Source organism: Scyliorhinus torazame, chromosome 7, assembly GCF_047496885.1.
Source record: "Scyliorhinus torazame isolate Kashiwa2021f chromosome 7, sScyTor2.1, whole genome shotgun sequence".
Classification (NCBI taxonomy): domain Eukaryota; kingdom Metazoa; phylum Chordata; class Chondrichthyes; order Carcharhiniformes; family Scyliorhinidae; genus Scyliorhinus; species Scyliorhinus torazame.
Genome location: NC_092713.1, coordinates 281,255,554 through 281,279,070, shown reverse-complemented (window position 1 = coordinate 281,279,070; position 23,517 = coordinate 281,255,554). Strand labels below are relative to the sequence as shown.

The 23,517-nt window shown below is 46.9% G+C and overlaps 1 protein-coding gene across 1 annotated transcript in view; it reads right to left on the bottom strand.

Annotated features, from left to right (window-relative positions):
• LOC140427069 (cyclin-I-like) overlaps window positions 1-2,781 on the bottom strand; it is a 61,994-nt gene extending 59,213 nt beyond the window's left edge. Inside the window, exon 1 of the mRNA XM_072512546.1 lies at window positions 2,471-2,781. The gene's annotated coding sequence lies outside the window, so the exon portion shown is untranslated. The remainder of the gene's footprint in view (window positions 1-2,470) is intronic.
• Window positions 2,782-23,517: the final 20,736 nt, after the last annotated feature.

Below are 23,517 nucleotides of genomic sequence, written 5' to 3'. Positions count from 1 at the left end.
AGATCTGTGCGGAGTGTAAACCGCACTTCTATCGACCAGATAAGGCCCACCAGGTGAAGGCTTCCCGGCCCTTTCAGCGCCTCTGTATCGATTTCAAAGGGCCCCTCCCCTCCAATAACCGCAATACATATTTCCTCAACATTATTAATGAGTTCTCCCGCTTCCCCTTTGCAATCCCTTGCCCCGACATGACGACGTCCACCGTCATTAAAGCCCTACATAGTGTCTTCATCCTGTTTGGTTTCCCCAATTATGTCCACAGTGACCGGTGCTTGTCGTTTATGAGCGACGAACTGCATCAGTACCTGCTCAGTAAGGGCATCGCCTCGAGCAGGACTACCAGTTATAACCCCAGGGGAAATGGGCAGGTGGAGAGGGAGAACGCGATGGTCTGGAAGACCGTCCTACTGACCCTGCGGTCTAGGAGTCTCCCAGTTTCCCACTGGCAGGAGGTCCTTCCCGATGCACTCCACTCTATTAGGTCCCTACTTTGCACGGCCACAAACGAAACCCCTCATGACCGCCTATTCGTTTTTCCCAGGAGATCCGTCTCAGGGGCCTCGCTTCCATCCTGGCTGAAGACACCGGGGCCCATCCTACTCAGAAAACACGTCAGGAGCCATAAGTCCGACCCTCTGGTAGAGAGGGTCCAGCTCCTACATTCCAAACCCCAGTACACATATATTGAACACCGATGGCCAAAAGGATACGGTCTCCCTCCGGGACCTGGCGCCCGCCGGTTCCACCACCGCCACTCCACCCTATCCCGGCCAACCTACCATGACTAACGCCCCCGCCCCTATATGGCTCCCGCGCTCCCTCCCGCCCGCCATCCCCCCTTCACCGATCCGCAGGAATGAAGCTCCAGAAGAGATGCTCCCGGAGTCCACGTCTGTACCCGCACCGGCGCCCTTACTACTGATGCCAGCACGGATGAGTTCGACACCCGGGCCAGCAACAACGCCAGAGCTTCGGTGATCACAGCGCACAATCAGTGCGCCGGACTGGCTGAACCTATGAAACCATCACCCCCGCCGGACTTCATTTTTTTAACAGGGGGTGAATGTGGTGAATGTATTATATCATTAATCCACCATTGTATCTGTGCTATGCTGTTGCCCTTGTATTTGTATCTGTGCTATGCTGTTGCCCTTGTGGGCTCCACCTATGGGCCATTGTATGGCATTATCCAGAAGGGAACATGTTGGGGCCTGTATGGGCTCCGCTCATGGCTCCTCCCCTTGAAGGGAGGTAAAAAGAGCAGTCGACTTGTAGGTGGTTCTCAGTGTTAGATCAGTCGCAGGCAGGCACTGTTCTAGTTGATTAAAGCCACAGTTTATTTCTACTCATGTCTCGAGTGAATTGATGGTCGCATCAAACTCGAAGTATTGACCAAATGTTTCTGGCCCTTCCCGCTGGTATGATCTTCCAGTGCCGATGGTCACCCCACAGGGTATGGGGCACGCAAAGCCCCGTAGACATCGGCAGGACTGGAAGATTCCGTCGCTGACCAATGGGGCCACCTCTGGCCGCTGACCAGTGGCTGGCCACCTCCGGTCACCAGAAAATCACGGATGCTGCCAGACCTGCTGAGTATTTCCAGCACTTTCATTTTTATTTCAGATTCCCATCATCTGCAGTATTTTGCCTTTATTTGAATATGAACAATGTCACGCTGTGGCCCATGCAAAAACACAGCCTCTGCTTAGTTAACTGGGCCCAGACAAGCCGTGTTTGAAAAAGTTTAGGTTGTGTGAGGGAGAGAGAAAGAGAGGTACAGCTGTATATGGTCTGTGTTTGGCTCTGAGATGGGACAGGGAAAAAAATATTGCCATAGTATTATTGAACATGTCCAAATAACTTTGTGACGGGTACTGTTTGAGCAACTGCGTCCTTGTTATTAATGAGTATTCTGATAAACTGCAAACACTGTCCACTGCCTGCCCTTAAACAGGAAGCAGAAACAATTCTCTCAATAAAAGTCACTTTAAACTCGACAAACCAGAGAAGAGTTGAGCGTTCAGACAGTAAATACTTGTGACGAATTACAGGCCAGGCCCCAAGATTCCCACTCCCCCTCCGCCCAATTTATTAACAAATGATTCTAACCAGCTTAACATCCAAAACATGATCCATTTTTAAAACTCTTCCTCATCACACCTTGTAAACAGTTAGAAAGCAAGAAATCCCATCTCTTTGGTACTGCACTTTAAATTAATTCACTTTTTAACAGTTCAAATGAAGTAATAAAATAGAATTTGGATGCTATATAAAATATACTCTTGCATATTGCAGTCAGTACATGGGAGTCGAAGGCTTGATTTGCAATCGATACATAGAAATAGACCCGGAGAAGGCGCTCGGGTCCTTTTGGGAGGCTTCTACCTCCTTTGTGTTCAGTCTTTGAGCAGGGTCCTGGTGGGGCGTCAGAAAGAAAGGCTTAAAACGCAGAAAGCCTCAGTTATCTTACCTCTTCCCCCAAACAAAGCGGAATTTGCCCCTCTGTCGCCCTCCTCTCTCAAATCCATATCAGTTCGGCATCTTCGCCCTTCTGTTTTCAGCTCTTCCGAGGAAACAAAAGGAAGGAGCCGAGCCCCGTCTTCGCGTCTGCAAACTTCGACCGTGGCTGAGAAAAGGCGAATAGTGTGTGCCCGGAAGAGGCGACCATCGTCCGGGTGTCTTTCTAAGTCACAGCCAAGGAGCACGGATTAAACACAGACAGAGTTCGGTGTCCCCGATCAGAGGAAGAAGAAAGGGCTGATTGTACTGTGCAGCACCCGCCCTCTGTTATGACATAAACTGGAGTCTTGTTTAAAACCTTCAGCTCCTCCTCGTCTCCCTCGCGTAAGCACTTTACGTGCAGACTGTCACGGCGAGAACATCCAGCTCCGGACTGCACCCCAGCTTGGCGGGTGAACTGCGCCCAGTTGCATTTCAATTCTTTTTTGCTGGATTAATTCCCCGGAGATGATTAATTGCCAGAGTGTGAATAATGAATGCCGGTGGCTGGAGAGGTTGCCCCGCTAATGCAACGCTCCCCTGAAATTACAGATCTCAAAGTTTTCAATTACAAGCCAACTACTGCGGCTCAAACTCTGGAGAGAACCTCGCTGGATTTGGGTCAGTGAAAGTTTCTGACACTGTAAAGGAACACGCCCCCAAATTGGTTTGCAGATTATCTGTAACTGCAAACAACTCCCCCCCCCCCCCCCCCTGTTTGTTCATAGGTATAATCTATTTTACTATCATAAATATACCTGTATTCATTTTGTCATCTCTGTAGAAACCGATAACCTTTAAAGAGAAATTCAAACTTCCAGTCAACAGCTGAAAGAATGAAGACTTCACGTTTGAAAACTTTTACTGTAACAAATGGGAAAAATACAGTCGACTGAACAATTTTTACTTTTTGTAGGCAATTTATACTTTAAACTACAGAAGGTAAATTCCCAGTTTAACTTTTAGCATGACCAAAAATGTCCCACTACAATTATACATTACATTGTCTCTTAAATGGACACTTTATCCTCCGGGATCCAGTCTAAAATTATTCCCAGATGGCTTGCTTTTTTTTATTTTCCTAGCCGGGTATCTTCTGATCCCAGAACTGGCTTTCACTGTGGGGGTAGATTATTTCTTTCTACCCCACGCTAGGCAACTCTGCCAGCCTCTTTTAAATACTCCTGAACTCCGTCTTTTCAATTTGTGTGCAAACTCCTACCCGCATTCTGCATGATGAACAATAGGGTCAGCATTTCCTCTGCTTCAGGTACAAGACTGCCTCCAACTTCTGTGCTCTGCCTCTCAAATGACTGCACAAAACAAAATCGCCATCTGTCTGTGTAACCAGATCTCAAAAATGGCTTCCTCTGCACTTTTCCCCATGACAACATGAAACATACTTGTTTTCTATCTAGGTAGAAATACTATTTAACTATTTTTTTTCTTTGTTTTAATTTAAAGTACCCAATTCTTTTTTTCCCCAATTAAGGGGCAATTTAGCATGGCCAATCCACCAAGCCTGCACACCTTTGGGTTGTGGGGGTGAGACCTATGCAAACACGGGGAGAATGTGCAAACTCCACACGGACAGTGACCCGGGGCCGGGTTCAAACCTGGATCCTCAGTGCCATGAGGCAGCAGTGCTAACCACTGTACCATTGTGCCGCCACTGATTTAACTACATTTGATCCCAACTCCCTTTCATCTTAGAAGTAAATGGATAGTTCATAGCACAACCGTTTGTACTTAATACCTACAACAACTTTCTAGGACCTTGGGAGACTCGGCATCGAGTCATAGTATACTAAGAGACTGCTGCTATTGTCTCCAAATATCAATATTTTGCATCATGTTATCAGTAAGCCCTCATTTGATCTCCAACAATCAAACCAACCGGGCTTATTGTCAGGCAGAATGCAGAGCCGGTCACATGACCTCCTTCATTTACCTTAAATTTAAAGCCATGCTGTGAAGATGCCGGCGTTGGACTGGGGTGGGCACAGTAAGAAGTCTTACAACACCAGGTTCAAGTCCAACAGGTTTGTTTCAAATCACTAGCTTACGGAGCTCAGCTCCTTCCTCAGGTGAAGCTAATGATTCAAAACAAACCTGTTGGACTTTAACCTGGTGTTGTAAGACTTCTTACTGTGCCTACATTTAAAGATCCAGCTCCAAAATATAATAGTCCTATCAACAAAAAGATACAGTTCCAAAACTTATAATCTTATACACCTCATAGTTGTAACAATTTCAATGAAATAGTTAAATCGATATGAATTAATATGAACAATTTCCAACTTTTCTGTCTCTGATGTATCCTCAGCATCTCTTGCCAGGACATGGTCACCAATTCTGAGGTCCTGGAGTGTGCTAATTCTTTCAACATACATTCATTGCTAAGGTAACAACATCTACTCTGGCTCAGCCACATTCATCAGATGGATGTTGACCATTTATCCAAGGTCCTTCTTGATGTTGAAATGGCCACTGGTTCATGACCTACTAGATGTCGATACCTCTTCCAAAAGGAAACCTTCAAGCGAGATTTGATGATGGCAGATGTTGGCACCGCCAACTGGGAGACAGTTGTTGATGACAGTAACCTCTGGAAGCTAACAGTCTAGAAGGGCATTGGAAGAGGTAAGCAAAAACAAAACACTCAGCAGACCGAGAAGGGAGCACAGGGAAAATAGAGACCAGCAAAAGTAAACCTTCACAGCCCACAGCCTTCCTCTGCAGAAAATACAGCAGCAGTGACTGCCATGCCAGAGTGAGGTTCCTGAGCTTCACCAAACGATGCTTAACACAAAGTTACCCATCATGACACAAATCATCATCTTATAAAACAAGGCTGCTACAGAAATTTAATATGAATTACGATCATTTCTTCTTCAGTCAAGGAATTATGGGAATCTCTGGCAAGGCCCGTACTTATTGCACATCACTAATTGTCCTTGGAAGATGGTGCTGAAGCACTTTCTTGAACTGCTCACAGTCTGTGTGGTTAAGGTTGAATGTGCTACGAGGTAGATACTTCCAGGATTTTGTCCAAGTGATCATGAAGGAATGGTGATTCATTTCCAAGTCAGGATGGTGTTTGACTTGAAAGGGGGGTTTGGTGGTGTTTCCGTGCACCTACTTGCCCTTCTCGGTTTATGATTTGGAAGGTGCTGTCCTCAAAGTCTTAGTGAGGACCTGCTTTGCATCTTGTATCTGGTACATATTGCTGCCACTGTGCACCGGTGGTAGAGGCCATGAATGTTTAAGGTGGTGAACGTGGTGTCAATCAAGCGGACTGCTTTGTCCAGGATGGCATCAAGCTTCTTACGTTGTGGGAGCTGCACTCATCCAGGCAAGGGGAGAGTATTCCATCACATCCCTAACTTAGAATCATAGAATCATGGAATTTACAGTGCAGAAGGAGGCCATTCGGCCCATCGAGTCTGTACCTGCTCTTGGAAAGGGGACCCTACTTAAACCCACACTCCACACCAGACTCCCCAGACAGTGACCCAAGCCGGGAATCGAATCTGGGACCCTGGAGCTGTGAAGCAACTGTGCTAACCACTGTGCTACCCATGTGCTTCATAGATGGTGGACAGGCTTTGGGGATACAGGAGATGGAATAGTTGCCCCAGAATTCCCAACCTCTGACCTGCTCTTGTTGCTACAGGATATTAATGATATGGAACGTGATGTTGAATATCAAGGTGAGATGGTTAGATTTTTTATTTTTGGAGATGGTTGTGGTCTGGCATTTATGTGGAATAAATGTTATTTGCCACATTAATCTGACATTATCGATTTGATTGGGCTGCAATCCATCTCACTAATCAACCCAAAAATTTCCTTTGTGATCAGGTTCGTAATTTGCCTCACCAGAGCAAATTGATTGCTTTGTATATTTATCATATTGTAACTACCTCGGGCTTCTAAAGTTCAATGTGTGCTGAAATATCTCGCTGTGATAAACACTGTGAATATATTTCAATGTTATCTCTCTTTATGAACATATCCCCAAATTCTATCCTGGTTTGCATGAAATGGGTCCACGTTATTGATTCTGTTCGTTATTTTAAAAACCTCAGTTACATCCTCATAATATTTTGTTTTTCTGAGAAAAAAGTTAGTTTCCTCAGCGCACTTTCGCAGTTTAATTAATCAACCGCAAGTTACCCTTGTTACCCGTATCTGAATCATCTCTGCTGCCTTAATATCTTTTGGAATTGGCACTTCATTTCAGTGGAATAAACCAGCTTTGTCCATCTTGAAAGGATTGTAAACCCATTGCTTCATCATAAATACTTCTTTGTTCATTCAATTGTTTAATTCTGGCTCACTATGATGAACACAGCTCTATTCATTTTGACGCATTTCCAATATGTTTCACGAGAAAGTACTTAACTCTATTCATCTCCATGTTTATTTCCCTCAGTTGTCTCTCTTTCTGGTCTGTTGAGTGCTAAACGGTGGTGCATCAGCGTCAGCTCTCCCTTGTACTTTGCCAAGTAGCTATTTATCATATTTGGGTTCTTCAAATTGAGTTTCCAATATTTAGCAGGTCCACAAGCGATGTCAGGAGTCCATGAGATTATCAGATATCTCCCTGTCATCACAATTCTGCATTTTGCTGTGAGTTGGCTTACCACGTGCTATTTCTGTTCCAGGTATTAATACAAATGCTCGGTGCAATGATAACACTGTTTTCTTTTGTGTAGCTCACAATGTCTTTTGACAATTCTATCAGGATATCCCTGGAATTGCATCAATATTTGCAGGGAATTCCCCCACACAGAAAATGTAATATTGATGCCTTTGCCAGTGAGCGCAGGCATCATGATTGGCTGGGAGGTGTCACAAATGAGTATGATATGATTTCACTTGACCCATAGCAAACACATATTCTCATGATAATGTGGGCCAATGTTGGTTGCTCCTATCCTTTGCTTTCTATTAAATTAGGTTTGTTGCTGGAGCAATGGCTGATTGTTTCTCTCCTCCTTAGCCCAGGTGTGGTTTGGGAACTCCAAATGATTGTTTTACTCTTTGTTAGCCCAGCTATGCTAAGATCAAAGCCACAGCTTGAAATCTGTCCTCTGGGTAGATTGCAGCATAAAAGTTGATCCAGTGCATAAGGCAATCCCGCTTTTACAATGCCAAATATGCTGTTGAGGCCTATACTTAACATCTAAATCAACTCCCCTTTTCTACTATGAAATTCTATACTCGCCTGGCCTCAATCTTTCATCTCAGAAAAGGCAGGTGTTTCTCACTATATAACTCAGCACATGGGACCAAACGGATGATACAAGCCGTGTTGCTAAGAAGATACACGGGAGTTTGAGGCATACCACAAAGAGCAGATCGTGTGTGGTAACCGATGGAAAAAAATGGGGCGTCCAGGAAAAAGAATGAAGTGCGAAGCTGGTTTCAAGCTAAGCATCATAACAGTTGCTAACTCGCCAAATAACTGGGAGTCAGCAAGTGAAAAACTGCAAGAATGGAAGAATGAATCCGCCCCAAAGAAAATGCCTGCAGCCAAATTCAGTATAAGCACAGATCTTGGATCCTTCCAAAAATGGGAGTCAACATATTCCACCAAAACCATCAGAAGCATCTGTTCAGCCAGTCTTCGAACCAGACTTGGAAACTAGCTGATAGGCACCAGGCAGCCAGAATATGTAACCTGTTCTAGTTTTCACATATGACCTGAGAACCAACCCCTGAACTATCTGACTAAAATAAACTTCACAACCAGCTGTGCACCCTTCGCCTTATAAAATATAACTCCAACTTTAAATCATCAAAACCATTCAAAAGACCACAGGCAGGGCTGCACGGTGGTGCAGTGGTTAGCACTGCTGCCTTACGCCACCGAGAACCAGGGCTTGATCCCAGTCCGATCACTGTCCATGTGGAGTTTCCACATTCTCCCCGTGTCTGTGTGGGTCTCGCCCTTAAAACCCAAGAATGTGCAGGGTAGGTGGATTGGCCACACTAAATTGCCCCTTAATTGGAAAAAAAATAATTGGGTACTCTTTAAAAAAAGACCATAGGCCTGCTACATAGGAGCAGGAGTTGGCCATTCAGGCCATCAAACCTGTTTCAGGATTCAATACGATCAGGGCAGATCAACCACTTCAATGCCTTTTTTCCACACTTTTCCCATATCTTTTTACATCATTGGCATTTAGAAATCTATCAATCTCTACTGTAAACATACTCAATAACTGAGCTTCCACAGCCCCCTGGGGTAGAGAATTCTAAAAATAAACAACCCTCTGGGTAAAAAGATTCTCCTAATTTTGGTCCAAAGTGGCTTCTCCCTTATTTTGAAATTGTGCCCCCTGGTTTTAGACCAGTGGTTCCTAACCTTTTTTACGTCATGACACACCTTTATATATCAATAAACAATTTTGAGGCACACCTCCTATTTTTTCCAACTGAATTGCCCTCACCCATATTTATACTGTGAACCGCTGGGGTGCCCCACTAATCATAGTCTGCCAATGTGAGAATTATTGTTTATTCCTACTCTTTGCCTGTTAGCCAATCCTGAATCCATGCCAGTAAATTGTCTCCTATCTCATGTGTTTTTATTTTGCTAATCAATCTCCTGTGGGGGACTTTTATCAAAGATCATAAATCAGAGACTGAGATTTTGGTAATCTGTAAAAGTGTATGACCTTTATCTAATTTTGTGTGTGTGTGGGTGCATGAGTGACATTGAGTATGTGTAAAATTACATTTAATTCCTGTGTATAAGAATAAATAACTTTCTTAAACTCACCCAAGCTTGCTGCGGGATTATTTGATTGGAATATACACGCCACGGGTGAGAAAAGACACACTTCTTTCCATACAAGACGTGCTGATTGTGGACAGTAAGAAAGCAAAAACATTCTGTCCATGACAAAAGCATCAAATTCATGATTTTTGGCAACCAACACAAAGAGTTCAGCCAATTTGTTCTGAATTACTTTGGCATTATCACGAGCATGTATCAGAATGGGTCTTCAAAAGTCAAAAGGATGGTTACGTCACCAGAAATGCAACACACGCTTAAATGTACCAAATCAAACTTTGGGTCCAGTAATGATTTCAGAGAAACGGTTGGTTGTTGTAGCCACTTTATGGAACAAAAATGCCGAGTGTTGTGGCAGATTATCAAAATCGTGTTTGCCAAAAGATCTCAACGCCACAACAACGAGTTTCCAGCAATTCATCATCAGCCAGTGTCAAAAACACAAGTATCCATTATGTCATGTTGGCAACATGGATGAAATGTCCATGAATCTCGATAAACCGAACGGTGGAGTGGTAATAAAACAATTCCATTGAAAATCACTAGACATGAGAAGACGGTGGTACTAGGCTGCATGACCAATGGAATGAAATTAAAACCTACAGTAATTTTCAAACATAAAAATCATGCTGAAAATGTAATTCCCTACAGGAGCTTTTATGCACATCCATGACAACAGTTGGAGTGATGTTGTGAATCGATAATGTGTGGAATATGCTTCCCAGTGGCCTACTCAAGGAATGCAGGTTTTAATGTGGGGCATGTTCATATCCCACTTAATGGCTGAGATCATGAGGCACCTGCAAAAAAAACACATCCAAATTGCTTTTGCACCAGGAGATTTAATGTCTGCAGTTCAACTTTGGATGTATGCCTGAACAAGCCATTCAAGGATCATGATCCTGCCAAATGGAATAGGTGGATTCAGAGACAAAGATGTAGACAGAGAAAACATCTTCAAAAAGAGCGGAAATATGTCTGCTGCCTGCTTGATGCTTTGTGTGGTTTTGTCATCAAATTGTGGGATGCTATTAATGCACAAACGGTAATTCAAAAAATGTAGAACATCCTGTAGCGCACAAAGACTCACGAGAGACGAATAGAGATGAAGTCGATGAGGCTTTATTAAGCGTGACTTGTTCCCCGCAGTTCAGTAACAGACTGGCCTGCGGGGGAGAACTCCTGGTTCTTATACTCCGCCTTCAGGGCGGAGCTAGAGGTCAACAGCCAACCAGGACCCAGGATCTGTCAGCCAATGACATCACGGCTTCACAGTCCCACATGACCCCTAATGCATATTACCACATTCACCCCTTGTTAAAAATGAACCCGGCGGGGTGGTGCTTCGCATGGTGGTAAGGGTTTACAAGGCTGGTCCTGGTAGGAAAACTTTTGCATGTCATCACAGTATGTACAGGGTTTTTGTTTTGTTTTGCACTATTTACAGTGGTCGTAAGGGGGAAAAGAAAAAAAAAAGTTCTTGTTAAAGTCCACAACATTGCAGTGTTACATCCGTGCCACGAGTCGGTCGGGCGGTCTGGTCGTTCTTGTCGATCGCCTCGGCCCCGGTGGTGGTGCTTGTTCCCGTGTTGTCGTCTCCGGGAGCCTTACGGTTTCTGCTTCAGCTTCACTTCTGGTCGGACCTGGGAGGAGGACCGATCCTCCCGGGAAGGGGGCGGTGGCGGGGTGCGCCGGTGGCAGGGAGGGGGTGATTGGTGTCGGGGGGGTGTGTATGTTGCCAGCGGGCGCCAGATCTCGCAGGGAGACCGTGTCCTGTCGGCCGTCGGGGTACTCCACGTAAGCGTACTGCGGGTTCGCGTGGGGGAGGTGAACCCTCTCGACCAACGGGTCCGACTTGTGCGCCGGCACATGTTTTCGGAGCAAGATGGGTCCTGGGGCCGCCAGCCAGGTCGGCAGTGACGTTCCAGAGGAGGACTTCCTGGGGAAGACAAGGAGGCGCTCATGAGGCGTTTGGTTAGTGCTAGTACACAGTAGCGACCGGATGGAGTGGAGAGCGTCCGGGAGAACCTCCTGCCACCATGAAACTGGGAGGTCCCTGGACCGTAGGGCCAGTAGGACGGTCTTCCAGGCCGTGCCGTTCTCCCTCTCTACTTGCCCGTTCCCCCGGGGGTTGTAGCTGGTCGTCCTATTCGAGGCTATACCATTGTTGAGCAGGAACTGGCGCAGCTCGTCACTCATGAAGGAGGACCCCCTGTCGCTGTGGACGTATGCGGGGCAACCGAACAGTGTGAATATGGTGTTCAGGGCTTTAATGACTGTGGCCGCTGTCACGTCAGGGCAGGGGATGGCGAAGGGGAAACGGGAGTACTCGTCCACCACATTCAGGAAGTATGTGTTGTGGTCGGTGGAGGGGAGGGGCCCTTTGAAGTCCAGACTAAGGCGTTCAAAGGGACGGGAAGCCTTGATCAGGTGCGCACCATCCGGCCTGAAAAAGTGCGGTTTGCACTCTGCGCAGATGTGGCAGTTCCTTGTGACTGTACGGACCTCCTCCACGGAGTAGGGGAGGTTGCGGGACTTTATAAAATGGTAGAACCGAGTGACCCCCGGGTGGCAGAGGTCCTCGTGGAGGGTTTGGAGGCGGTTAATTTGTGCGTTGGCACATGTTCCGCGGGATAGGGCATCGGACGGCTCGTTCAGCTTTCCGGGATGGTACAGGATCTCATAGTTGAAGGTGGAGAGCTCGATCCTCCACCTTAAGATCTTGTCGTTTTTAATTTTGCCCCGCTGTGCATTATCGAACATGAAGGCTACCGACCGTTGGTGCGTGAGGAGAGTGAATCTCCTGCCGGCCAGGTAATGCCTCCAATGTCGCACAGCTTCCACTATGGCTTGGGCTTCCTTTTCTACTGAGGAGTGGCGGATTTCTGAAGCGTGGAGGGTTCGGGAGAAAAAGGCCACGGGTCTGCCCGCTTGGTTAAGGGTGGCCGCTAGAGCTACATCGGAGGCGTCGCTCTCGACCTGGAAGGGGAGGGACTCGTCGATGGCGCGCATCGTGGCCTTTGCAATATCCGCTTTGATGCGGCCGAAGGCCTGGCAAGCCTCTGTCGACAGAGGGAAAGTCGTGGTCTGTATTAGGGGGCGGGCCTTGTCTGCGTACTGGGGGACCCACTGGGCGTAATATGAAAAGAACCCCAGGCAGCGTTTTAGGGCTTTTGAGCAGTGAGGGAGGGGAAATTCCATGAGGGGGCGCATGCGTTCGGGGTCGGGGCCTATTATCCCATTGCGCACTACATATCCCAAGATGGCTAGCCGGTTTGTGCTGAAAACGCACTTGTCCTCGTTGTATGTGAGGTTCAAGGCTTTAGCGGTCTGGAGGAATTTTTGGAGGTTGGCGTCGTGGTCCTGCTGATCGTGGCCGCAGATGGTTACGTTGTCGAGATACGGGAGCGTGGCCTGCAACCCGTGTTGATCAACCATTCGGTCCATCTCTCGTTGGAAGACCGAGACCCCGTTTGTGACGCCAAATGGGACCCTTAGGAAGTGGTATAATCGCCCGTCTGCCTCGAAGGCTGTGTACTTGCGGTCACTTGGGCGGATGAGGAGCTGATGGTAGGCGGACTTGAGGTCCACGGTGGAGAAGACCTTATATTGGGCAATCCGATTGACCATGTCGGATATGCGGGGGAGAGGGTACGCCATCTAGTTGTGTGTACCTGTTGATGGTCTGGCTATAATCTATGACCATCCTTTGCTTCTCCCCTGTCTTTACTACTACCACCTGTGCTCTCCAGGGACTATTGCTGGCCTGGATTATGCCTTCCTTCAGTAGCCGCTGGACTTCGGACCGAATGAATGTCCGGTCCTGGGCGCTGTACCGTCTGCTCCTAGTGGCGACGGGTTTGCAATCCGGGGTGAGGTTTGCAAACAAGGATGGGGGCTTAACCTTGAGGGTTGCGAGGCCGCAGATAGTGAGTGGGGGTATTGGGCCGCCGAATTGGAAGGTTAGACTCTGCAGATTGCCCTGGAAGTCTAATCCCAGTAATGTGGGCGCGCAGAGTTGGGGAAGGACGTAGAGCCTGTAGTTTTTAAACTCCCTCCCTTGCACCGTTAGGGTTACTATGCAGAAGCCTTTAATCTGTACGGAGTGGGATCCTGCAGCTAGGGAAATCTTTTGCGCACTGGGACGGATGGTCAAAAAACAGCGACTTACCGTGTCGGGGTGGATGAAGCTTTCTGTGCTCCCGGAGTCAAGCAGGCATGGTGTCTCGTGGCCGTTTATCAGCACCGTTGTTGTCGTCGTCTGGAGCGTCCGGGGCCGTGCTTGGTCCAGCGTTATTGAGGCCAGACGTGATCGTAGTGTTTGAGCGCCTTCCTCGAACCCCGTGGAGCCGTCGACACTGGGGTCCGTTGTTGCCGTCCAAGATGGTGGCGGGGGTGAACAAAATGGCCGCCCCCATGCGTCGCACATGGCTGGGGGGTCACAAGATGGCGGCGGGGGTGGACAAAATGGCCACCCCCATGCGTCGCACATGGCTGGGGGGTCCCAAGATGGCGGCGCCCCTCCTCCCCTCGTGGTGGCCGGGACCCAAAATGGCGGCGCCTGCGGGTCGCATATGGGGCGCTGGGGGGGTTGGGGAGCGTTTGAAACGCGCAGGACTCCTTGTTCTCCGGGGACAGCGGTGGCCGGGACCCATAATTGCTGCGCTTGCGGGTCGTACATAGTGCACTGGGGGGGTTGGGGAGCGTTAGAAACGCACAGGACTGCTTCTTCTCCTGGGACAGCGGCGACCTCCCGGGACCGGCACACAGCCGCGAAATGGCCCTTTTTCCCGCAGGTTTTGCAAATCGCTGCGCGGGCCGGGCAGCGCTGCCGGGGGTGTTTCGCCTGGCCGCAGAAATAGCAGCGGGCCCCCCCCGGACGACTTGGAGTCTGAACCGCGCAAGCCTGTGGGTTGGGGGGGGGTTTGTCGCAACGGGGGTCCACGGAGCCCAAGGGGCTGCCGCGCGGTCGGGGCCGTACTCGCGGGCGTTTCGCGCGGCTACATCCAGGGAGGCTGCAAGGGCCCGTGCCTCTGAGAGTCCCAGCGACTCTTTTTCCAAAAGTCTTTGGCGGATTTGGGGAGAGTTCATACCTGCGACAAAAGCATCGCGCATCAACATGTCCATGTGTTCAATCGCGTTTACCGGCGGGCAGCTGCAGGCCCATCCCAAAATTAGCAGCGCGGCGTAGAATTCGTCCAGCGATTCTCCGGGACTTTGCCGTCTAATTGCGAGTTGGTAGCGTGCGTAGATCTGGTTCACTGGGCGAACATAGATGCTCTTTAGTGCTGCGAACGCCGTCTGGAAATCCTCTGCGTCTTCGATGAGAGGGAAAATTTCCGTCTTACCCTCGAGTGCAGGACCTGTAGTTTCTGGGCTTCTGTGACCCGGCCGGGGGCCGTTCTGAGGTAGGCCTCGAAACAAGTCTGCCAGTGTTTGAAAACTGCTGCTGAGTTCACTGCGTTGGGGCTGATCCTCAGGCATTCCGGGATGATCCTGAGATCCATAGTCCTTTAAGCACGCTTAATAAATTGTAGCGCACAAAGACTCACGAGAGACGAATATAGATGAAGTCGATGAGGCTTTATTAAGCGTGACTTGTTCCCCGCAGTTCAGTAACAGACTGGCCTGCGGGGGAGAACTCCTGGTTCTTATACTCCGCCTTCAGGGCGGAGCTAGAGGTCAACAGCCAACCAGGACCAGGGATCTGTCAGCCAATGACATCACAGCTTCACAGTCCCACATGACCCCTAATGCATACTACCACACATCCATTCAGTGCATGGAGAGGAAAATTATTTTTGGCGAGGGATGATTCGGAAACTGAAAGTGCCAATCTGATCCAGAGTGGCATCCTTACGATGAAGCCAAAGTGATTTAGAATGAATTTGATTAATTCTTTGCATTGAATGCTGAAGACGATGAAGGGGCAGCACGGTAGCATTGTGGATAGCACAATAACCTCACAGCTCCAGGGTTCCAGGTTCGATTCCGGCTTGGGTTACTGTCTGTGCGGCGTCTCCACATCCTCCCCGTGTGTGCATGGGTTTCCTCCGGGTGCTCCGGTTTCCTCCCACAATCCAAAGATGTGCAGGTTAGGTGGATTAGCCATGATACATTGCCCTTAGTGTCCAAAATTGCCCTTAGTGTTGGGTGGGGTTGCTGGGTTATGGGGATAGGGTGGAGGTGTAGACCTTGGGTAAGGTGCTCTTTCCAAGAGCCGGTGCAGACTCGATGGGCCGAATGGCCTCCTTCTGCACTGTCGATTCTATGAATATGTGGTTGTAGTAAAGATATCCTTGTAGAATTAATTAATTCAATAAAACATTGATTTAATTTGTATTACCAGTGTTAGGTTTTTTGCTCAGATTCCAAAATGGCGACCACCCACAGCAACACCAGTGGTTCATATTGTATCCTCAGCATACAAGTCAATCCCCACTTTGGGAAGGAATTTTTGAGGTTTCAATGGTCTACCTATATGCCGTGATTTATTTATAAGTGGTTCTCAATAGCAAACTAACCTGAAATTAAAATTGTGTAAATTGGAAAAAATTAATATGTTCAAAATAGAAAGATAGAAGCATAGAATATTGGAGCAGGAGTCAGACATTTGGCCCTTGCTCCATCATTTAATATGATCATGGCTGATCCCCTATCTCATAGCCATATTCCTGTGCTCTCCCCATACCCCTTTAGAGTCTAGAAATCTATCTATTTCCTTCTTAAATATATTCAGTGGCTTGGCTTACACAGCCTTCTGTAGTCGAGAATTCCACAGGTTCATCACTCTCTGAGTGAGGAAGTTTCTTCTCATCTCAGTCCTAAATGGCCTACCATATATCCTGAGATTGTGATCCCTTGTTTTAGATCCTGCCTCCTCAAGAACCTGTCTGGTTAACCTTCAGTGCATTCTCTCTATGACACGTACATATCCTTTCTTAGATAAGAAGACCAAAACTGCACACAGTACTCCAGGTATGATCTCACCAAAGCCCTGTACAACTGCAGTAAGACATCATTGCTCCTCTACAGAAGTCCTCTTGCAATGAAGGCAATCATACCATTTGCCTGCCTAACTGCTTGCTTCATCTGCAGGCTTGTTTTCAATGACTGGTGTACAAGGACACCTTGGTCCCTTTGTACAACAACATTTCCAAATCTATCACCATTTAAATAATACTCTGCCCTTCTGTTTCTCTCTCCAAAGTGGATAACTTCACATTTATCCATGTTACACTGCATCTGAGATGTATTTGCCCACTCACTCAACTTGTCTAAATCACCTTGAAGCCTCTCAACATCCTTCTCACCACTCACATTCCCACCAATATTTGTGTCTTCAGAAAACTTGGAAATATTACATTTGGTTCCCTCATCCAAATCATTGATGTATATTGTGAATAGCTCGGGCCCGAGCATTGATTCCTGCGGGATCCCACTAGTCACTGACTGCAACTCTGAAAAAGTCTCCGGGCTGGATTCTCCTATCCTGCGGCTATGCCCGCAGGATCCGTCTGGTTTTACAACCAAAATGTCGGCGGCGCCCCCGCACCGATGCTCCGCCCAGTTGGGGGCTAGCAGCCATGCAGTGTAAAGCTTCCGACATTACCTGCCGATATTGACGCAGAATGGATGGGTCCATGGCCGCGCATGCGCACGGCGGTGCCTGCAGCAGCAACATCGTACAACATGGCGCCGGCTGCGGCTGACCCGGCCAGCCAAAACCTGCTCTCTGTAACACCCCACCAATCCTTCCAGCCCCTGCCGAAGCCCCCCACCCCCACCCAGCTGAAAGGCTCCCTCCCCCTGACTGTGGCCGCACTGGACACAGTCCGCAGCCGCCATGCGAGGTCCCCGAAAAGTGAGAGCTCACATGTTCCACGCCGTCGGGGACTCGGCCCATCGGGGCGGAGCATCGGGGGAGGGTCTCAGGTGATGTCCTGGCATGCGGCATACTCCTCGAGTATGCCATTTTTGAGGGGATGGTGGGCAGCACGGTGGCGCAGTGGTTAGCAATGCTGCCTCACAGCGCCGAGGTCGCAGGTTCGATCCCGGCTCTGGGTCACTGTCCGTGTGGAGTTTGCACATTCTTCCCGTGTTTGTGTGGGTTTCGCCCCCACAACCCAAAAAGATGTGCGGGGTAGGTGGATTGGTCACGCTAAATTGCCCCTTAATTGGAAAAAATGAATTGGGTACTCTACATTTTTTTAAAAAATAAATAAATTAAATAACATTTTTGAGGGGATGGAGCATCGGAAAAACGGCGCCGCCCTTGATTCCGGCGTAAAAATGGATTCCCCAGCCGATCGCCGAACACAGTTCGGCGAACGGAGAATCCAGCCCTCCCGGTTTCCTGTCTGCTAACCAATTCTCAATCCACGACAATATATTACTTCCAATCCTATGTGTTTTAATTTTGCACACTAACGTCTCACGTGGGTCTTCATCAAAAGCTTTCTGAAAATCCAAATACACCACATCCACTGGTTCATCCTTATCCATTCTGCTAGTCATGTCCTCAACAAACTCCAGCAGGTTTGTCAAACATGATTTCTCTTTAATAAATCCATTTTGACTTTGTCTTCCCATTCATTTTTTCAAAGTGATATATGATTTACAGCATTTATGCTCAGACTGAAAAATATGTCCCTAAATTGGATCAACAAATTTAACAACATTTTGTCGTGCAGCAGCTCCTGGTCCACTAATGAAATATATGGTACACAATTAAGGCTGTCACTTGCCTGACAGTTTACCATCCATCTGTGCTTGTCTCACACTCCCTTGCACTTACAAGGTGGTGCTCCTGTTCCTTGTATGGAAGAAATATATTTTAATTTTAAAATTCTGCACGTGTTAGTTGTGTGTGTTGCACCCTGGATAAGTGCTGAACTGCTTAAAGGAAATTGTGGCACTTTGCCTCCACAATCCTTTGAAATTAAGATTACGTTTCCACTCTCATCACCCCATTTGATTCTTCCCTGAAACTTTTAAGACTGCAGAACTCCTGAACTGCCTCAGTACAGTAATCCTATCCTGCTACAATCTGTAGGCTTCTACTACCCAGGAATTTATATTCTCATTTTCTCCTTACTGTTTCCAACCTTAATAATGTGTTGCAATATAAGCCATCATTTTTATCATTGTTTTCAATTAGCTGGAATTTTTCACCACCATCCTCCCACATCCACCCTCCACAGTGGGTTTTCCGGTGGCAGAGGTGGCCCTTCCAATGGCGGAGTCAGCTCGCCATTGGCTGATAGTGGGATCTTCCAGTCCTGTCAAAATTAATGGCAATTTGCAAAGTTTTCCTGTCCTGCCGCCAGGGAACCCAATGCAGGGGTTGACTTTGGAGGAACCGGAAGATCCCGCCGGCGGTGTTGCTAACTTTTGGTTGGTTCACCTGGCTCTGTTTTCTAACCTTTGCTCTCGAGTCGCCAGGTTCAAGTTCAAGTAATGACCAATAACTCAATACACCGATTAGTAAGATTTAAATCAAAGCACATTTATTATACACAGTAATCACTACTCATGCACAAATTCCACGTCTAAGTTACTTCTATGACTAACAGGCCTGTACTTAGCTTCCGACTGGCCCACCAGGTCAGGGGAACAAATGGCCTTTCGTTCGGGTTCTGAGTCTGCGGGATTCGAAGTTGGTACGGATTGATAGCTAGGAGCACCTATCTCGTAGCGAGCGTTGACTTAAGACTTACGATCTCTCGGCAGCCGTTGAACCGGTCACGGTCAATGTTGGTTCGAGTTGCTGGGTGACCCGGTCAAGAAAAACGATTTGAACTTGGGGGCTTAACTTTATAGTCTACAGGGGCTTCCCGCCTTTCAGGGCGGACCCTGTACCTGGTTCTAGGTGACTGGATTTTGTTCCAATCGCTTGGTTTGATTTCTCCAATACTGGAGCAGTTCCCTGATCGATGGGCGGTCTTGAGGTGTCCGTTAACCTCTTTTGTGTTGGCTCCTGCTGGCGCCGGCGAGTCTGGCTTAGTTTTGTTTGTCCCAAATGTTGCTATTGTTCCCGGGGATTGCTTATTAGTATGTAGATGGTTGCTACATTATTATGCAGATGGCTGCTAGTATCGATGCTGTCTGGGCCTTTGCAGAGTTAAATACACAGCAAACTAGCACCTGCTGGTTTCTGCCTGTGTTGGCTGAATTTCCCTTCCGTCTTTGCCGTTCGCCATTTTAAATCGGGACTTGGCCAACTCAGGTGCCTACAGCGGAAAGTACCGTAAAATCCTGCAGATATGCATTAAAATGCATTTCAACTTTTATGTTTAGTTGACCCTCCTTTGTCTCCTAAAAAGAATGAAGCATTATAATAATTCAAACAGTTGCGAGGGGACTGACACAATTACATATTTGAATGAAGACTTACCAAAAACAGAATCGCGCATTGTTATTGGGCCTTTAATGGAGTAAGATCTCCCAGGTCACTATACTGGAGTATATTTCAGCAACAATTTGGCAACAGGGCAAATCAGGAATATGAAAGCAAATGACCAAAAGCTTGTTGAGAATGTAGGATTTGGGAATGACTTAATAGAGGAAAGTGAGAAGGAGAGTCCAGAGTCTGGGGCCGAGGCAGCTGAACGGACAACCACCAAAGAGAGACCAATTAGGTTGGCACCCCTGATGGTGGGGATATTTGAAGAGGCGATAGGGAAGGGGGTGTTGCCAGAAACCTTGGGGCAGGCATCGATTTCACTGTTGCTAAAAAAAGATAAGGATCCGACGGAGTGGGGGTCGTTATCGGCCCATATAACTTCTGAATGTGGACGCAAAAGTGTTGGCGAAGGTACTGGCGGGTAGGCTGGAGGAGTGCCTCCCGAAGTTGATAGGGGAGGATCAGACGGGGTTCGTGAAAGGGAGGCAGCTGTTTTCGAACATTAGGAGGGTTTTGAACGTTGTTATGGCACCGGCGGAAGGGAAGGAAACAGGTAGTTGTGGCATTGGACGCCGAGAAGGCGTTTGATCGGGTGGAATGGGGGTACCTGATGGCAGTGCTGGAGCGTTTTGGGATTGGACCAAGATTTGTGAACTGAGTAAAACTATTATATAAGGAGCCGAAGGCGAGTGTCCGCACAAACAATATCAGTTTGAGATACTTTTCTCTCCAACGTGGGACGAGACAGGGATGTCCTATGTCCCCCCTGCTGTTTGCACTTGCGATTGAGCCGTTGGCCATCGCATTGAGAAGTTCGGGAGCATGGAAAGGAATAGTGCGGGGGGTGGGGGGGGGGGTGGGGGTGATAGAGTATAGGGTGTCCTTATATGCCGACGACTTGCTGCTGTATGTGTCGGAACTGAGTGCGTCGATAGGAGGAATATTGGAGCTACTGCGGGTATTTCGGTCTTTCTCGGGGTACAAGCTGAACCTGGACAAGAGTGAGTATTTTGTGGTGTCTCGGCCGGGGGTGGGTGTTAGACGTTTTAGTTGCTGTGAAATGAAGAGTCTAAAGTTATTTTTCCTTTTCACCAAGCACCATTTATTTCACTTCCACAGCCTCTGCACAAAACTCTTAACAACATACCACCTGACAGAGGCCTCCTGAAGCCCCTTTACATATCAGTGTCAATTAATGGATACGTTACATAAATGAGACAACTAATTGCAATGTCTCTTAACCCATTACTTAACAGTCTCCCCTTCATTGGAGAAAAAAAAATAATTAGGTGAAAACAAAAGTTCAAGAAACTCAAAAACACACACATGATGTCCCCCCCTTTTCTTTTTTTTTGTTTGGACGAGAAAGAAAAAAAAAAACATTCACAGAAACAAGCGCCCTTCATTAACAATATCCAAAAGTTTCTGTGAACTCGCCCCTCTTTTCGTAAAACAGTCTGACAGTTGATAGCTCCTGTCGACCCATTTAATTTTTGTTATTTCCCCTCTGTCCAACATCTGCTTCAAACTTGCGATGTCTATCCGTAACCTCTTTTCATTGACACTTTTTGTAGAATGCACATTTTCCCACAGGGATTTATTATCAATGTGACAGTAAATAGGTATATTACCCAAATCCCCTAATCCCAAAATTTCTGTCAACATCATACTTGTATAAAAAGCCATATCCAACGCCTCTACAAGGCTTAACGTCTCAGCAGCCAAAGTGCTTTTTACCACTCTCCTTATTTTCTTTGTTTCCCACACAAGTGGGCAACATTTACCATTGTTCCCCAAAACGAAAATTATATAACCTCCTGCGCTTGAAACCCCATCACATAAATTTGCGTAGGACGCATCACTATAAACTATGAGTTTCAAGAGCTTATGGTCACCTAAAACTGGGAACTTCAAAACACACTCCTGCATTTTTAGTTTGGCCAACGCTTTATTTGCTCTTATTATGTCTTCCACTTTGGGATCATTCATTTTTGTACTCAACTCTAAGACATTAAAACTCACGTCCGGTCTAGTCTGTCTACCTAACCAGTTCAGTTGCCCAATTAAACTTCGTAGTTGCTCTTTTTCTATCTTTGAAACCATTGCGTCTTTTTGTGAAACTCGGCCACGACTAATTGCTATTGGGGTGATGCTTTCCAAATAAGATTGCTGACGTAAAGTTGCCCCGAATTTAGTCTGTCCAATTTCCAGTCCAATATATTTAAATGCACCGGAAGCCTGACTTCCAACCCTTAATTCTTTCCTCAAACCAGAGATTACAATAGCTTCAAAATCACTAGTCCCACCCCACAAAAATTCATCGACATGCATCATAAAAATGCCAGAAAGATTTCCTTTATAGTGCCAGTAAAACATTGCAGGGTCTGCATTCAACTGGCAACAGCCTAACTTTAACAAAACTGACCTTACTGAAAAAACCCAGACTCTAGATGCATCATTTCATCCATATACACATTTGTTCAACTTCCAGAGTACCCCTTCTGTGTTAGCTACTTCTTTAGGAGGACGGAGAAAAATGTCTCTCTGGGGCTGATGCCCCTGCAAAATGGCAGCTTTTATATCTATAGATTTGCATTCCCATGCCTTTGTGGCTAATAGAGCCAAGAAGATCTTTAAAATAACCTTTCCTGCTGTCGGTGAATCTACAGTTAAATCCTGATCTTCTAAGTTTTCTTCAAATCCCCTTGCCACGAGCCTGGCCTTTGCCGTATAAGTTCCATCCGGAAGAACCTTTTCCGTGCAAATCCATCTGTGGGCTAGAGCTCTTTGTCCCTTATCCGGTACTTCCGTGTATACCCCAAATTCACTCCAACTATGCAATTCTTGCTGTTTAGCTTCTTTAATAACTTTTTCATCTAATTTATTTGAAGCCACCAAATTCTCACGTGCATGTGGGCTTCTACTCCTATTAGTATTCGTAGTCTTACTCATGTTCCGAGATCTTGACAAACTACGTCCCCTCTCCCGCCTGGTATCTCGTTCTGTACTGCTACTGCTTGATCTTTCCCTTCTGCTGTGGGATGTCCTTTCAATAGTTCTCGACCTTTTCCTGCAGACCTGTTCACTATCCGATGTACTATCTGAACAGGCACTGCATTTCTGTGCCCTCCATTTTTGAACTTAGTTTTCCCAATCCATTGTCTTGACTCCTTCCCCTGAATGCTGTACATTCAACCAATGTTTATACTTTCCAGTGGCCTTCCCTGCTCTACTAATAACTGTTGCATCCTTCCATTGACTAGACCCTTCAGGCAAGTATGTCACTTTTGTACCAACCTTTGGCAGTTGCTCTTTCGGAAAAATGGCCTGTTTTAATTCACCAGAAGTGTTGTGTTCCTCCACAGAAACCCTGTCTATATCAGTTAATTGGTCCTCATAGTTCCGTTACACATGCGTACCAGATGACTCTGGTTCCTCCTCATGTCTGTCTGCTCTGTCTAAATTTGAAAATTTGTAATCTGTACCCATTATCCTTGATGAATTGACCCTAACAGTTTGATTACCATGTTGCAAAATAATTGTTTTGCCATCTATGCCTATGATCTTCAATGGGCCTTTCCATTCATTAGAATTGTCTCTCTTATAGTATACCATGTCTCCTTGCTGAAAAACAGCATCTGATGGCCGTACGTTATGTCTCAAAGCTCTGCGAATTCTTTCAGAGACTTCTGCTTCCAAAAAAGCTTTTCTACTGCTATGTAATGCATTTAAATGTTCAGCAAAACCAGAGCTAATTGTAGTCCCCTCCCAAGCTGGAGGCTGGTCATCCAAAATGAACGGAATT